The sequence below is a fragment of the Anser brachyrhynchus genome (assembly GCF_964034855.1).
Source record: "Anser brachyrhynchus genome assembly, chromosome: 3".
Lineage (NCBI taxonomy): Eukaryota > Metazoa > Chordata > Aves > Anseriformes > Anatidae > Anser > Anser brachyrhynchus.
The window spans coordinates 24091087-24106951 of record NC_137696.1 but is presented as its reverse complement, the minus strand read 5'-3'; the positions used below and the strand labels follow the sequence as shown (position 1 = coordinate 24106951).

The following is a 15865-nucleotide window of genomic DNA, read 5'->3' as shown; positions in this document are numbered from 1 at the left end:
GGAACAGGCAAGAGCAGCTGTTAGGTGTGAATGTGACACTCAACACTCAGATGCTTGCAGTTCACAATTTGCTTTTATCAGAATCAGCAACCTCACAACTGCCATTCTGCGTTAACTCCAGCCTGCCCCCGGCAGACCTGCATTAACCTTTGCTTATGGAGCCACGGCAGGACTCAAGCAAATAAAAAAATATAACATGTCAGATTCGCCACTGGTGTAAATCAGCATCTCTGCACAGACTTTGAAGGAGCAGCACCTGCTCGCTCAAGCTGAGGATCTTACCCCGTGCCACTATAGCATCATTAAGTTGTCACATTCTTCCCCTGCCTCTCCTTTTGTCGTCTAGCTGCAACTTTTCTGTGTTGAAGACTAGAGTAGGGTCTTTGATCCTCCGATAACTCCTTGAGGCTCCCTCTGTCCCTAAGATAATTGGCCAGGACATTTCCTGAGTTATCCAGGGTCATCTTATCTGCCCTTTTACTTGGAGAGGGATTACAGGCAAGAGAAAAGTCTTGGAGCCTTCACAGATGCAGATGACCTACACGAGTGCTGCCGTGTGTAGTAGGTCAGGCACCCCTCCTGACACAAGGGACACCCCATTGCTTAACCTATCCTGATACTGATGTGGAAGCAGAAACCCTTCAGGGTGGCAGCACTCCTGACAAAGCAAGACTGTGTACCACTTCTGTCCCAGCTTACTGGGCAAGCTGGAAAAGGAAAGAGGATGAGCTGCTTTTCTGCTTATCAAGGTATTTACACACTACAATCAAGCAAGCTCACAACATTCTTCAAAGTTCTCAGGGTAAGATGCTTTATTCAGTTCTCACAACCAGTTTTGTAACTATTTTCCAAACCTCTGATTTTTTTTTCCAACTTCATCAAAACATACGATCACTGAAAACGTGTGGCATGTCAGTAATCACACCGATGCAGTATAAACATGTAACATCACTTTGATATTACTTGCTTTTCTATTTATGTTTGCAGAGGTCACATTAACAAAGCCATCAGCAGTGATTTATATTTACCTCAGCAACAGCAAGTTCAAGTGCCAGGCCTAAGACTGACCCCTCTGCAGCCTTGTTAAGAATATCTTCATTTAGCAACAGCTTCCCAGTGATAACTCATTTTTAGGTTTGCTGCTTAATAAGAGCACCATTCCACTAGTGGGCATTTCACTGGGACTGCACAATATGATTTTTTAAAATCAGAATATTTTGCATAATTGAATCAAATGCCTTACAAATATCTCAATATATTGCACCGAAGCAGTTGCCTTTTCAGACAAATTTGTAATCTAATCAGGTTTGTCTGACAAGACCTGTTTTCCATAAAGCCATGCTGACTGGCATTAATTACTTCCTGTCCTTTCATTCTTTATCAGTTGAATCCCATATTCTATTATTCCCCCCTCACCTCCACTTTGATGGTAGGTTAGCTGGCTTTTATTTACCAAGGTCATCATGTTCGTCCTTGCTGAATACTGGCAAAACATCAGTCTTCTTCCACTCTTCTGGAATTTCCATATTATTTCAAGACCCATTAAAAATTAACATGTGGAAGCGAACTCTCCTTCCCCAAGTATTTGAGACTCCTCAGGTGCAAGTTATCTGGGCCTGATGAATTACAGGTTTTTATCACAAGTAGATGTTTAACATCCTATTTGGTTACTAATGGACTGAAAAAGGCTTCAGCTGCTTGATATGATACTGCTGTCATCCCACTTTTTCCAAAGAGAGGAGAGATGTGTTTATTGAATATGGCTTTCTTTATTATTAATGATTTTGCCATGTTCGTCTAGGAACTGCCTAATTCCATTACTGGATCTTCTTCTGTGTATAATGTATTTCAAATACTCTTTTTTTTGTGTGTGTGTCCTTTTTATATTGCTGGGTATGCAGATATCTTAAGCTTCAATTTTGCATTTGTTGTGATTCCCCTTTTTATTCCTTGTGCTGTAGACCACTATTCTAATCTCGGCCTACTACAGACTAAAGTAATGGCTGGGAGGAGAGAGAAGGGGAAGGAAAGAGTTCATCCTTCTGCTATCGTCAGGTGTCTCTACTTTTAGGTCATTACTTTTAACTAATGCTGTTCTTACCTTCTAATTGTCCTAGTTTAACTTCATGAATGATTTGACTGCACCCCGTCCTCTAAAAAGCATTGAGTGGATGGCTGCTGGAAACCAAAGAACCTTCTTCAAGGAGGAGTGATATCAGTTTCCTCCTATTCCCCTTTCTGGTGGTCCCTGCTGCCCAAGGGGCCTATCTCCCAGGAGGCTAATTCACGCCCATGTAGCTGGTGGTTTCTCTGTCAACCACATCTCCTTTTCCTTCTGCGACCACTTTCCTACCTGGAGGGAAGCTGAGAATGCACACACCTTTACTAAGAGAAGAGTCCCCATCCATCATCAGATGACAGGTATTTTAATTATTGGAAGATAAAATCTGGTCCAGCAGAGTACTAAATATTTGTAAGTGACCCCATGCTACGAGGCATCACATCGACAGCAGCTAGAACGCCTCCAGATGTGTTTGTACAGAAACGCAGCACGCTCCCAGCCACACTTTTGGTCCTAGCACAAGCCACGAGTATGGAGTGTGTTTGAAAGTGAAGCCAAATGTCTTTCTGTTACAATTGATAACTTGGGGAATTCTCACTCCTTGCAAGAATAGTTCTGGTGGTGTTTTTTCTTGTTTGGGATCGTTTTTTACTTAGCAGGGGAGGGAAAAAAAATACAGTCAAAGGCTTGGAGTTTTACTTTGAATGTAAGTAGGTCTGTGCCTATTTTAGGATAAGAGGAAGGTAGCTATTAGGCCAGGTACTATGTTACATTTACACTTATTGAAATAGCTATGCAAAAAAAGTTCTACCTCAACCATGTTTGTAAAATCCTTTAAAATGTGTCTGAGAGCTATGCTGCTAGCTGCTGGCTGTGTCCGTGCTGCTGCTAGGAAAAGATGTGGGACGCGGCCCAGACCTTGAGTTTAGGGCTTGATCAGGCTCACATCCACAGCGTGCAGACCCAACACCCTTTGCAGCAAGCTGGCAGCATCTCCTGTGCCATCTCTGCATGTGGGGTCGCCTTTGGGATGGGTGGTGAGCCTATGCCCTGAGGAGAGCACTCCTAGTCTTTGGGGTTTGCTCCATGTACATGAAATAATGTGACACCAAGGCTGCAGCCCCTTAGCTGCTGTTTCCACAGATCAAAATGCAGCAAGCCATGTAATGTACTTGTGGGGCTTGGATAGTGCTGGGGTAGGGCAGGGAGATAACATGGTGCGGTCTCATCTGTACCACTTTTGGGAATGCTTTCTGGAGCAAACTGCCAGGGCACATTTCTGGGGAGGTACTTGGAGCAGTCCAGAGCAAGGCCAGGGAATAACCTGTCAGTTATTGAACTGGTCAGGGATTTATGCTATATAGCCCTGTGGAGACAAACATTGGGAATGTATTTTAGATGCAGAGCAAGTCCATTTTTGATAAATACACACTTCTTTGCCCATTATCAGTATATATGGGCTTTCAGAGCTAAGAGAATGGCAATGACAATTATAATTGACAATTATAATTATAGTGCTAGAACTAGGGGGACTTTTATCCTCAAGCAGTGGTTATCCTGCTGGTTTCTGTCACTGAGAAGTCTATGGATATGGTGAGACAGGAAGGCGACGTGGTGCTGGAAATTGTCAGACTCCACATGTATGGCTTGGGCATCAGGACTGCGTAGGGTAAAGGGACTGTAGGGCCCAGGCATGTAGAAAGGAGCAGTACAGTAGACATGAATGACCAGATGGAAAAGCAGACATTCTTTAAGACAACAATTGGGAAAATCTCAATATAGAACAGAGGAAATCAGGCTGTTCAGCAACAAACCTGGTTAATGTAGCTGGGTTTAGATCCACCCAAGGATGTGGTGTAACTTCATAATGAAAATAAACATGTATTCTCTTGATTTATCTTAATGTGTTCTATGAAAACAATAAAATGAAGAACAGGAGCACATGGACAAATACATTAACCATAACTTATATCCCAGTTAATGACCAATTAACAGCAACTCAGGATATCTCCAACCACGAAAAAACGAGAAACAGAAATCATCACCCCCAAAGATGAATATAGTACTCTTCCTTCAGTGCTTGAAGAAGAGAGGCACTTGTTTATACTTCAAGAAATATTATAAAAGATCGAAGTACTGACAGAGAGCAGAAGATGCATCAGGATGACAGAATTAACAGTTGAAAATTGTGTTTAGTTGGACCATTAGTACCAACTTCAGCAAACACGCTCTTGACATAGATGCAAGTCAACTGCTCAAAGCAGCCTGGGAAATGGTGTTGAAATCACAGCTCATCAGTTCCAAATATCTTCAGAGAAAATCCACAGAGACAAAATTTCATGAAGGAAAGAAAGAAAATGAGTCAATTCAAAGCTGCTTCTCAAGGGAGTTACATTAAAAAAAAAAAAAAAGTAAATACTCAAAAATGTGCAGAAACTAGATGAATTGAAGCAGTCCTGAAAGATGTAAGAAGAGATATCATTGTAGTCTCAGAAATGAAATAAAGATTAGATAATAAAACTAAGTGGATACATTATCCACATAAAAACTTTGATAGTTTGAACTTACCCCTTTATATAACATCTGATGAAATAATTCCTGAGAAAGCAGTTGCTTTGGAAGGTATTGAATTGTGATTCATGTATTCAGAGCTCCTTTTACACCATCAAAGGTATCCTTGTGAACAAAATAAGCTCTTGATGAGTCAAAATTGCCACAAAATAGTTGCTTGACAAATGAAGTTAGTGCTCTCAAGGAGGGTGGCTGTAACTTGTATTTTTTCTGTTAGTCATTTTAAAGACACCTTGACTTCAGCAGACCTCTTTGAGGCCACTTGTCTTCAACGCACAAAAGCTAGCATGTATAACCCTTGTGTCAAGAATCAATGATTAAATATATTTGGCTGAAATTGATGAGATGAGCCCTCCCACTTTCCTTTGTACTTCCATATCCTGCCTCTTGTTAAGATTAAAATGTGGTTATTCTATAAAATTCATAGAAGAAGAAAAAACAAAACAAAACAATAATAAACTGTAGGACCTTCACAGGTTCAACAACCTTGCCTTTTAGTCTTCTACATATTTCTCAGTATACCCAGATTTCATAGAAGTTTAAATCGCTTATTTCAATTACTACCACCGTAAATGAAAAAAAAAAGAAAAAAAGGTGTGTGTGTGTGTGAAATATTTGAAGCTATTTTTTTAGCCAGTGTTTCCTTAGCCACTGTAATCATATTGCTCATCATGAAGTCGTATGGAATTTCTTGCAGCACCCTTCCCTCCGAGTAACGTATTTGAAGGCGATTTCATGTTTTTCCATGGCAAACAGGAACTAGTGAATCTGATGTTTTTGGAATATAGTCAGTTAGGTGCCATGGCACCAATGCATTTTAAACGAACTTAGGCTCTGATTATTAGCTATACAGTAGCTAGAACTATCTTTCCATGGTGAAGTACCACTTTCTGGTTATAAGAATATCAGAAAATATTAATCTTCTGTCAGCTCTCCCTGTTGAGCCCTAGGACGAGGAACAGGCAGATGCAGGATTGTGCAGAGTTCTGCTGCCTGAACCTCTGCTGGGATGAGTTAGATGTTCCTTGTTGACCTACCCCGCTCTGAATTTGGGATGTTTGTGATCAGACTGTCATGGTTACTGCTCTGACAGCATCTCTTACCCCATTGTGTCTTAGCAGAGAGTAAGCAGCTTGTCCATGTCTCCAGTGCCCAAATTCCCACCCACCATCCCTAGGTGGGTCCAGATTTTCTTTAGGACATCATGGAGTGAGAACACAGGAACAGTGATCTGAATGGAACTCACTGCATACGGTCATAAGAAGGTAAGAGTTGGGTAGGAGCAAATTGTGAAAATTGTAACTGATAGGAGAGGAAAAAAGAAAAGACAACAAAAGTATCTTAAAAGCTCTGCTTTGTGTCCATTGTCATTGCAAATATTAAGTAGCCCATTGTCACTGAACTGTTTGAATCAACACATAAGACAACTATCACTGCATTGCAGAGAGACATATATTCAATATATATCAATTACATCAGAATTTTAGGACTATGATGTGCCAAGCATTTCCTAAATATTTTTTTGATTTATCTGAGGAGGTAAATTGCCTTTTGCATAACTTACTTGTGACATAACTTCCTGAAATGGCGTTCAAAAATGAAGGTTTCTGTAAACATTTATAATTTGGGCTTTGCTTCAAAATTATAATAAGGATTGAAAGCTCATTTTTCCTCCTCTTTCACCCTTGTGTTATTTCATTGGGCTAATCAAGACGAGAAGACAGTTGCTACTTATATTGTCTGTTTTTGACAGTTTGCTTACTGTTTTACTTAGCTTCCCAGCCAAAAGACCAGTAACACCTTTGCCAGATATGGCAGCACACCTAAAACCAAGGAGTGGTGAGATGTAAGCTTTAGGATACATATCTCCATACACATTTTGCAACACCTAAAGGAAAACAGAGAGAGAGGGAAGGGGTCTGTTATAAGATAGGTCTTTCATGAAAAGTTGCAGATAAGGTAATTGGACTAGAAACAAGGGGGTCCTACAGAAATGCAACAGGATACTGCAGAAATTACTGTAAAAGCTATGGAGCATTACATCCTTTATACGATTTTTTTTTTGAGCCATTGTATAGAATTTAATAGCAGAGGTATCTGAGCTATAGGATGGTCCAAAAAAAAAAAAAAAAGAAAAAAAGAAAAAGCCAGGCCTGCAGAAAGCTTGTCATTTTGTGTTAAATTCTACAGGAGTTTTCCATAAGGGCTGGACTGCTTCTAAGGTGTATCCTATGTGTGTTTCTTCTTTACTCCTGTGGCGAGCTGAACTTTGGTTTTAGTCTGCAGCACATTCTGAATGTGCGAGTAGCCTTTTGTGGGTAGAAAAGAAGATAGTTCTCTGTCTCATTAATCTGCAGATTCATGTGGAAGTCTATGCTGTCTTAAACTTCATTGGCAGGTCACCATCCAGCTGCATGAGTCATTGTGTTTGAGTTTTAAATGGGGATGTACAATAGGCACTGTACCTTCTGGTGTAAAATGTACACAGAAAATCACATACCACTTCCATCAGCAACTGAGGTTTTGTATTATTTCAATGGACTGAGGCCCCCTTTTTAGTGCATTGGGGAGCTAAGAAAGTGTATACAAAGGACTGTATAACGGCATCCTTTCCTGACTTGGTAGAAATGAGAGAAGCTCTTTTTTTATTATTATTATTTTTATTTCAGGTAGATTATGTATGAACCAGAAACACAAGATTAGCTGTATGTTAAAAAAATACTACTTTTAGAAAGCTGACTGATTCAGATATTGAAGATTATCAATTGTTCCTACCATAAAATTGAAAACAAAGTTTGGAAAGATTGCCGCTGAAGGCAATACAACAGAGATCAGAAATGACAAAAGGGTATAAATTTCTCCTAACATAGGAAGGATTAAAAATGTCAAAACAGTAATAAACCACAACCAGGTCAATAGGTCAATCCACATGAGAAAACCAACATGCAACAGAAGGGCCTCTGAAACTTCTGAAGAACAGAAGATCGGTAGGAAAGCATTTTTATGAGAAATAAAATGTGCCTTCCTGTCAGGGAGGAAGGGAGTTGCAGGGTGCTTGAGAAATGGAAAAAAAAAAAAGTCATTAAACTCTGATATGAATAAAGATCAGGTGAGAGAGGATGTCACCCTGTGGCCTTTGGAACTGTATTTCTGCTGCCTCCTGAAATTATGTTTTCCTGAAACAAAGGAACAGTGTTATGGAAAAGTGGGTGCCAGGTACTTTAGGAAAATGAGACACAGCGAAGCGGATAAAAGAGACAAAGACAATAGCAATCATATGCAATAAAGTGAAGGCAGCTGAGGTCTGAGACAAAGGTGAATATTCTGAGCCAGCAAGATGACTGAAGCAGGGGAAGGAAGGAGGGAAAGGTGATTCACAATAACATTTGAAAGACATTGGCCTGAATATTTATCAATGTCACAGCAAACTTAGCTTGGCAGCCTTGTTGGCTGACTTTGTTCTTTCAGTGCTTTCCCACCCTTAAGATGACAAACAGCAACGCAGTTCAAAATACAGCTCTTAATGTACGCTGAAAGCAACAGTGCTTAGGCTTGCACGCCGATTCCACAGACATTGTCATGCAATTGTGTAGCTTTTCTATAGACATAACTGAAAGATTTACTTGGACTGACATCCAGTGGAGTGCATTCAGTCTGGGAACGCAGACTCCTGTACCCCTACACTGACATGGGGGTAACATGCCCACAGCCCACCTGGACAGAGGGAACTTTTCACAGCTGCTCAGAGCACCTCACTTTCTGTCTGCTCATTCAAATTAAAATGTAGGTCCTATGCCTTCAGCAATGATTGGGCTACATCTTTAGTGTAGAAATGGCTGAAATAATTCTGAAGTGATTAATCCAACTGATTGATGATGGATACAAAAGTGCTCAAGGAAATCTTCTTTTAGCTGATAGCAAAGGTTTAATTTATGTTGCTTTTGTAAGAGCTACTTCTGCACATATATAATGGTATTCTGAAGTGACTAGTCACCTGAAGGTTAAGATGCAGGTACTATTAAGTGTCTTAGAGAAGTGCCCAATCAATAAATTTCAGAGCTGTACTCAATGCTGTATCCCAATTTCTCCAAAGTTAAAATTGCAGTCCAACTCATCCATAGGTAAGGTCAGGGCAAATGTCACGCTAGAAAAAGACAGAAAAAGGACCGTGCCTGCTCTTGGTTACATTGGTAAAAGTGGAGTTAACTCCAGATGTCATTCTGCTGTAACCAAGAACTGAATTTGGCTATTTGTTTTGAATCAATGCTATCAATAAAAGTCTGCCAAAAATAACCAACTGGTAAATATTAATTTAAACAGAAAAATTGGAAATCAGTTTCACACTCAGTTGCAACATGGGGCCGCTGCATGCTGGCAGTAAGAGGATAACGACACCAAGTGCCAAAAAAATACCTGGAAAGCATTATTCTGTGTGACATCCAATAAAGATGCCGCACACACCCCTATATTTTTCAGCAATTAAATATCTGCAAATGAAAGTGCTCTCATTCCCCAATTCCCTGTCTGCAATGGCCAAAATTCAGCCCAACAGTGCTGTAATAGAAGTTTTTCAGGGTGGCCCCTCTGCACAACAGCTGTTTCACAGTCTGATAGTAGCGTCTCCAACCAGCTGCTTCAGTTTGCTCCTGGCTGTCACTGCAATAGGTTAATAGGAACAGAGGCAAGAGAAGGGCCTAGGCCAGCATAAAGCAGAAATAACAAAAATTTCTGCCAAAAGGGAGTGTGGGATAAGAACTTTAATGGGCAAGCAAACAAAGAATCAGACTGAAGCCTGAGGCGCTTCAGTGTGTTGGCAACAGACAAGCAGTCCTGGAACAAGTGCAGCCCAGAGTCTCAATTTGAAATGACTGTGTGGCCCCCATGCCAAAAAAGTTTGGCTCTGTGTACACATGTGTGCATGTATATCTATATCCCCACACCAAATATGTAGTTGTGATAATCATGTAGTAAATTACAGAGCCATATGATAAACTGCATGTGCCTTTGACCACCTCACCTGCCCCCTGCCAGCTAATCCATCTCCATTTGGATTTACTCTATCATTCCAAACGGAGGCTTTAATCCTGCAAATACTTATGTGTGTGCTTAACTTAAAGCACTTGAACAGACCAGTTGAAAAGAAGTTTGGCTGCATGTGATTCCAGCATCGGCTCTAGGTGGAATTGCAGTCCTCCCTTCTGCATTCAGTGGAAGCAGTTTTGCCCTGTGAGTTCTGTTAGCTGGTGGGACCACTGCTCTAGCACTGGTGCTGACTGCTGGGTCTGTGCATGCCATGGATAAATGCATGTTATTCCACAGGCTTCAGTAGCTTTACTCCAATTTACATCAATGAGAATCTGCACTGTTGATAAAGAGGAGTTCATAAGGATTACTGTACCCCATCTACAAACGCTAGCTGAATATCAGTCCAAGCATAGAATGAGGGCAGGGTGCCTGTACCAAATTCCTGACTCCCGCAGGGTGGGGTGCAGGCTGATGGTGTTGTTTTGCCATGTGATCTACACAGCCACCCTTGTTCCATGTGTGTAAGGAAGGTCTTGCAGAGCTCCTGTCACCTGTTCTCTCGTGGCTTCGGCTCCAGATTTTCTCTCAGTCCCCTTCCATAAACTGTGCAGAAAACAAAGAGAAAGGCAGCAGAAAAGAAGCGTAATTGTATACTGCAAAATAACATTCATAAGTCACACAAACACTAAACCCTACGTATAATGAATCTGTCCTTTAGGGACAGTCCTTTCCATGTCATTGTCTGGTACTTATGTTGTTGTTCATCTAGCTAATTACTGCTTTGAAAGGTATAGTCCTGCTGTCATGCCTAGATTAGCAGCAAGTGTTTGGCCAGCTACTTTCTTGTCACAGTTGATAATTATTTAATGAGTTCTGTTCTTCCCTAGGAAAGCAAGATTGGGATAGAATTGGACTTATTTTATCACAGTAGCATTGCTGCGCCTGTTGGCAGGTTTGACAGCAACGGGGCTGGATTTCAGTAAGACAGAAGAAGAAGAATTTCCATAAGTAGCTCCTGAATCAGTTGGAAGCAACAGGGAAATTAATAGTAATGAGTGAATCTCAATAGATACTGACTCATTACTATGTTAGCTGCCAGTCTTTTCCTGCAGCTGCAACCATGCTGGAAACTGGGTGATGCTCTTAGCTAAAAGAAAAGCCATCAGAAGTTAGTACAATATGTTGCTAAAATGGGAAATGTAACTTCAGATCTCCAGATTTCTCCATCCGCGGGGGGCCTCTGAAGTCACATTACCATTTTTTTGCAGTAGGAATCTATTGATAAATAAAAGCATCATCAACACGACCATATGGACCCTTCTTTCAGGTTACCTGTCTGGAAGAACATTTGGAAGAATGAAGGTGGGTAAAGAAGCTCTGTGTTGAGACCAGGTTAGAACAACACTGGCAAACGCTTACTGTATGTGTAGATACCTGCTAGCATGGGGTGTATTTTAAACACTCTGTGGTGTCTGTTCCCTGTCATTTTCCAAGCCTGTCTGGAAATTTTCAGAAATGAACAGAGAACTGCTTACGGCAAACGTTAACTCATTGAAAGCTAATACCAAAAACACACACATACAAAAAAAAAGGTAAAAAATACCAGATTGAAATTAAAAAAATTACATTTTTATTTAGTTTTTCATTTAAAAATCCTAAATAGTTCTTTTCTGTTAGCATTTCATTTCAAGGAAAATTTGGGAAGAAATTTTATTCTGTTTCAGAAAGGGAAAAACACATTGACAAATGCAGAAAAAATGGAAACCATTGATCCTGATCATCTTTACTGTTTGCCCTTCCCCTAAGTTGTGTTTTTCTTCCCAAAGCTGTACAAGCCTTCTAATTCTTCAAGGCTGTAAAGCATGAGTCTCTTTTTTCTTTAAGGTTACAGATTTGTTTTGAGTTCATATGCAGTTCCTTCCACTGTCTGCAAATCTCTCCCCAAAACATGATGCACCTGGTATGTATGAGGTGCACTGGTGGGTCTAGCTGTCAGTCTGAGACCTTCTCAGTTTTCTGGAAGTTCAAAAATTGTTTTGCCTAGAACTGGCATTGAGTCATCAGCTAAGCACCACCAGAGAATGCCGTGATGTCCTACATTGAAGTGCCTTCTATATGGCCACATCACTCAAGACAGCAGCAGTAGCCAGATGGGGAAAGGTTGGTTTGTCTGAAATAAATGACCTGAAAAGCTGGAGGACTGCTGGTCTCAGCAAACTGCTCCTGTAAACAGCAGGAGCAAGTGAACTCTGAAAACATATGAATTTCTTGTTAAGCAAGCATCCCCAGTAATGCTAATAAATAATAATAATGTATACAAGGTATACAGAATGGACAATGTATGACTATCCTTTAGTATTAAATCTAATATTTTTTCTAAGCAAAACAGTTTCTTATCTGGCATATTTTCAGAATTTTCTGTGAGGCAACATCAGCATTTTAAATGGTCTAATTCTGAACTCACCAAAACCAGTGTGAAGCTCCTTGTGACTCCAGTGGCTTCTAAATCAGGGCAGAAGTATTGAAGATAATTACTTTCTCCTGCCTATGGGTCTTCATCATATGTTGTGACGTGGTAACTGCAAGTTTTTCTAGGAAAGCAAAATTCAAAATGAAAATATAATGTTTTATAAATATTCAGACTGAAAGGAGATTAAAATGTATGTTTAAGTAATCTGGGAGGCTCCTGCCAGCAAACGTGGATTTCTTTCCATGAATTGGATGACTTTCTTTCTGTGGCACACTGTCTTTTTCTCCTAAGAACACCAATGAGATGGAGCGATACCGCCCTGTACATTCATAGCTATAAGCAGCACTACTACTGCAATTTAGTCGCCAGCACTTTGACATTTTTCACAACTACATTTAAACTAGTAGCACAGAAGTAACAGATCTATCAGGAAGTCTACTACTACATTTTTCTCAGGTCTAAAAGCTATAAGTATGTTTTGCTCCTGTTACTGGATTTGGCATCCAATGAAAGAAACTACATGTTTATCTGTTGGCAAGCTTATATACCAATTTCTTTGGAGATGTTTTCCTTATGCTAGTAGAATAAATGAGTTGCATTCTGTGCTGATTTATTTACAAGAGCTTGTACAAAGGTACTGAGAAGAGATTCTGTGCCAACGAGGATGCTGTTTTTACAGTTTGGAATTTATTTTGTCTATACACACGTTGATTTACAGAGCTGTGGCTTCGCTCTGGATGCCATTTTCCTTGCAGATAACCGATTACTGAGTCACTCCAGAGATGTGGGGAGGTTTCAACTGATGTAATTCTTTCTTCACCTCACTAACAATCTATTCTGTGTTAAACTCACTGTCATCCAACGAGAGGACCTTGTCACAAGTGAAAGGGGTTTAGCTGTTTATCTTGAAGACTCTTAAGGTTTTATCAAAGGTTTGGATAACCTGTACTTGCTGAAGCAAGGGGCTGAAGGCATAAAAGCAAAGACTGTATCACTTTCTCTGATGTAACCTTTACCCTTCCTGCCTCACTGGCTGAGCTATGCTGTGATGTTTGGCACTGGGAAAAAAAAAAAAAAAAAAAAAAAAAGCCTAAATCCAAATATCCACTAGTCTGGAGAGATTTTAGGGCTGGATTTGCATCTGATCTTTGCTGTCACTTTCAAATGCATGCACATTTTCACAATAAGCTAGTTTTGCCTATTTCTCCTACCAGATATGGTTGCATACTGTTAGAACTACTGTTTTTCAAGGCTACTAATTATTTTTACCTTGAATTTGCAATCTCTTAGTGTTTCTGTCAACTCTTTCTATATCTATCTCTACCCATCTGTCTATATAGAGTTTTGGTGATGTTCCAGGCAGCATAAGAGGTTGGTCTGGACCCGGGCTCTAGAAAAGGGCACATCTATGCTCTTTTGGTTCTCCACATACCTTGTATGACCAGATTGAAATAGGATTTACTTCTCTCTAGCACGATATCTAGCTCCAGCCTGGGTGGGAAAGAATGCCACACAGTTGTGTGGCATATCCCAGGCATATCACGTGCCCATGCCCAGCCAGTGTTAATGTAGGTCCTTGCTTCCTCCACTGAATCTATCCCCTTGTTATCATTTGCCCCTTTCGGTGCTGTGGCAGAAGAGTTTAAGCCTCCTATGGAGGTCTTATCAGGAAGACAGTGTCTGAAGGAACTTCACCCACAGCAGAAAACATAAAGATAAGGGGCAACTCTATTACATTTTCTGCAGTTATTCAGGGAAATGGAAAACAAGAATCACAAGTACTTAGAAAGAAACCCTTGTCTACTCAGTATCAGTGGAGTATGACTCCAAACAATACATTTCTCTGTGTAAAAATCAAAAGGAGTTCTGCCTGCAGAACAAATACAGGAGGAAAGTAAGCAATAGGTAATTGCTTTGTGTATAAACTAATTAGCAGTGCAAAATGCAAGCAGCAATAATGCCCTTTCATTCAAGACATTCTCATTTTATTTTGAACTGGGCATGCATGTGGTAATGCTTTAAAGCACTGAACATTTACTCATTTGACAGGGGTGAATGACACAGAAGTCAGCATCTTGTGATCAACAGGAAAAGAAGGGAAAAGAAGAACACTCGCTATTCTGATGTCATCTCCCATTGTTATTGTTGTTGTTCCTCCAAATAATGGAATTCTGGAAGCAAGACCATAAATCTCAAAGCTCAGCATTGTCTCATTCAGAGATCAAGGTCCTTGTTGCTGATTGATTCATGCATTTTTCATTTGGCTAGCTAATATCCTTTAAATGGAACAGACACTTAGGCAGTGAAACTGGAGCCATTCTTCCCTCCCCCAAGAGGTTTTACTGTATAAGTTAAGCAATTCCTCAGATGATTTTTGGTAGAAAATATCATTTATGCAAAACAATATTATTCACCTCAAAAGTCTAACATTAATTTTCTCCACAATGAGCCTAGTTCTATTCTGTGTTAAAAGCACTCAACTCTTAAGGTTAGATTGTGATACCTTTCTCAAGTTGAGTAATGCCTAATTCTTTGAGTTATCCCACTGGAATGAAGAATTAAGATACCACTTAACATGGGAAAGAGTATCACAATCAAGCCCTTAACGAAATTTGTAGAAGCTGAGAGTGCTCTCTACAAGAACAAGTCTGTAATCCAAATTTTTCTATTTTTCTGGATGTGTTCTACTTAATTTGTAATTTTTAGAGAGCTCCATGGTAGTGACCTGATGTAGCTACTTGTAGTTCTCTCCAACTTTGATAATTTTGAAGTTGTTTGAGTTTCTATAACCAATACAATCCTAGACAATTCGCCCTTCCTTTCAAAATCCCAAACATTAACTCCTTATAAAAACATTTTAAACTATATTTTTTCAAAAATCCAGGTAAAATAGCTATTCTGGGATCACAGAACTCACTAGGCTTGACAAGAAATAAAGACAGAATACAAACAGCTGTGCTCTAAGAGTTTTTTGGGTTTTATTCTGACCTCTAGATAAATTCTAGTTTATCTCAGACTTAGGATATAAACCTCAATATGTCAAAGACTGTGAATGTCTTTTCTCTTTGTTCCTGCTTCACTCTTGCCACATTGTCATCTCTTTAGAAATCTTACCTTCTTGCTAAATAACGGGATTCCTCAAACATTTCCTTGCACTGGGAATCCAGGTATCTCAAAGAATATTTTTTCTTACTGTTGTATGGACAAAAGTATATCTTGAACCTGTAGTACCTCCTAAAATAGAGAAAAAGATATTTGGATTGCTGCTCAGCACAAGCAAGATTTAGTAGGATTGCACAGTGTCAAGACTGAAACAGTAACCCTAATACTTTATCCATTTGTGCCTACCCAAATGAGGCATGCATCAACGGAAGTAGCAGATCTTTAACAATGCAGCAATGCATACTGCCTGATGGAAGACAGGACTGCATTCAAGGTAGCCTCTTCCAATTCATGTTTCTGGAGGATTCCCACTAAAATTTACTTTCAGTCATAAAACACTTCATGCCTTGTGGCACACGGAATCGTTTTCCATCGGTGCTTGAAGAATGTATTTGAGCTCCTGAAAAAAATGTGTACTCTTCCTGAACAGATATTTGGGTTCCGAGTGACTCCAATGTGGTCAGGGGGAGTTGACAATGACAGAAATGATAGTGGATAACAGGCTGTTGGAATCTGTGCATCAACAGCTGAGATGTACCCTTGTTTTGTCTGGGGAAAAAAAAAAAAAGGAAAGG

At 40.0% G+C, this 15865-nt stretch overlaps 1 long non-coding RNA gene across 1 annotated transcript; it reads right to left on the bottom strand.

The window, feature by feature from the left end:
- Positions 1-9141: 9141 nt before the first annotated feature.
- On the bottom strand, positions 9142-15570 carry LOC308192251. Its single transcript, XR_013948676.1, has 3 exons — positions 15243-15570; positions 12123-12249; positions 9142-10261 (listed from the first exon to the last, which is right to left on the bottom strand). It is a non-coding gene; the product is annotated as an uncharacterized lncRNA (long non-coding RNA).
- Between the last annotated feature and the right edge of the window lie 295 nt (positions 15571-15865).